This window comes from Sinocyclocheilus anshuiensis, unplaced genomic scaffold (genome assembly GCF_001515605.1).
Source record: "Sinocyclocheilus anshuiensis isolate Anshui unplaced genomic scaffold, SAMN03320099.WGS_v1.1 C32910556, whole genome shotgun sequence".
NCBI classification, from domain to species: domain Eukaryota; kingdom Metazoa; phylum Chordata; class Actinopteri; order Cypriniformes; family Cyprinidae; genus Sinocyclocheilus; species Sinocyclocheilus anshuiensis.
Genome location: NW_015621193.1, coordinates 1 through 1,735, shown reverse-complemented (window position 1 = coordinate 1,735; position 1,735 = coordinate 1). Strand labels below are relative to the sequence as shown.

Below are 1,735 nucleotides of genomic sequence, written 5' to 3'. Positions count from 1 at the left end.
GTGTGTGTGTGTGTGTGTGTGTGTGTGTGTGTGTTATGTCGGTTGGATTACTCAGGCATTGGGCCAGTGCATTTTGTCAGTCCCTCCTTCAAAACTGGAACGACTCTATGCACAGGTGGGCTGGGATTTTGGTTTCTTAAACACATGCACACACAGACAACAATGGGCCTTCTGTAGCTATAGACAAAGTCTGAGTGTTTCCTCTCTAAATGGGCATCGCCGATCTCTGTGCCAAAGTGCTCTGGCAGTCTGCAAGCATACTGGCTGGTCTTGCACAACCAGACAAGTCTGCTCCACTTTGCCGTGCATTTGGCCAAAATTCACCCACTGAGATAGGAAACCATTGTTTGACTAACATCTAAAGCTATAAACCACAGATTTGTTTCCAGGCGGACTGATAAAATAAGCTGTGCACCCCGACTCTTAGAAACCAGCCAATCAGATTAGTGCTTGCCAGATCTAGAAAGTGCTTTCCAGCATGTGCAATATGCCTCAGACAGTCAGTGAACTGACTTTTTTAGATATTAAACGTTATGAAATGTTTAATTATTAAAATGCTATTTCATTTAATCTGTTTTATGTGAAGTAGTTCAGACCATTCAAATTAAAGTTTATTTAATCATAAATCTACAAAAGATATATTTGTTTAAGCAGTGTATAGAGACTTATATAACTTAGTACAACATTGTTCAGAATCATATTAGCAAAAGGTAATTCAACTATAATCTTTCTTCTAAATGAGTAGTATGCATATTTCAAAGCGTAGTATGCTGTATATATTTGTTTATATTTAAGTCATTTTTGTTTATGTTAGATAATTAAATGTGGGACTGTCCAATTATTGTCATTAATTGTGAGCACATTATCTGCACAGAGTCTGTGTGATCTCATGGCACTCTTTAAGTAAATGAGCTAGAACGTTAACAGGAAGTACAGCTTAAGTGCTTCAAAGAGCCTCTCATGAGCATGTGTTATTCCTTGCGTTCTTCTTTCTCTTGGGTGCACTTCTTCTGGATCTCTTCTTCACAGACTAAAATAGAAATAGAGCTGTAGTTCCAACATTTGACACTAAATTGTCAGATAATGTATATTTTTAAGAGAACTCACCTTTAATGCAGCCACTTTGGGATGGGACACACCCTCAAAGTGTCTATGAACACTTACGACCTGTCATGGAGATCCAGTTTCTTATTTTATTTTTTAAGCCTTTTTGAAAACATACTGTACTGTAGCAGCAAGATAGTACAGTGGTATTAGAAAATAATACCATGGTGCGCTCTTAAAAATAAAAGTTCTTTATTGGCATTTATGGTTCCATTAAGAACCTTTTTTTTTAAGAATTGTTCTATGGTTCTTTAATGGAAATAACTGTGAAAAGCCCCCTTTTGGAACCTTTATTTATATACCATTTTGATAAATTGCACTACTAATGGCCTTTTAAGTCTAATTTGTGTTAGACTATCACTTTGATTATTTGTGTTGATGATATTTTGATTGTGGATACACACCTGCAGTGGGTTGGTTGCGTGGTTATGGGAAAGAAGTGAGTAAGAGCCGATGCGAGATCTGTGGGGCTTTTTTTTACTAGCAATCAAATGTCGCCTCGACCTGTCAGGCTAAAGCACAGAACAGAAAGTATGTGAGCGTTTATTTTATTTTATTTTCTGTTTTTGTCCAGTGTATAAAAGTGTTACTGTGTTACATGAATGCATTCTCTCACCTGGATGAGTGTGTT

At 36.9% G+C, this 1,735-nt stretch overlaps 1 long non-coding RNA gene across 1 annotated transcript; it reads right to left on the bottom strand.

Moving 5' to 3' along the window:
* Nucleotides 1-589: 589 nt before the first annotated feature.
* On the bottom strand, nt 590-1,735 carry LOC107683139 (uncharacterized). Its single transcript, XR_001633670.1, has 4 exons — nt 1,721-1,735; nt 1,509-1,616; nt 1,108-1,167; nt 590-1,030 (listed from the first exon to the last, which is right to left on the bottom strand). It is a non-coding gene; the product is annotated as an uncharacterized LOC107683139 (long non-coding RNA).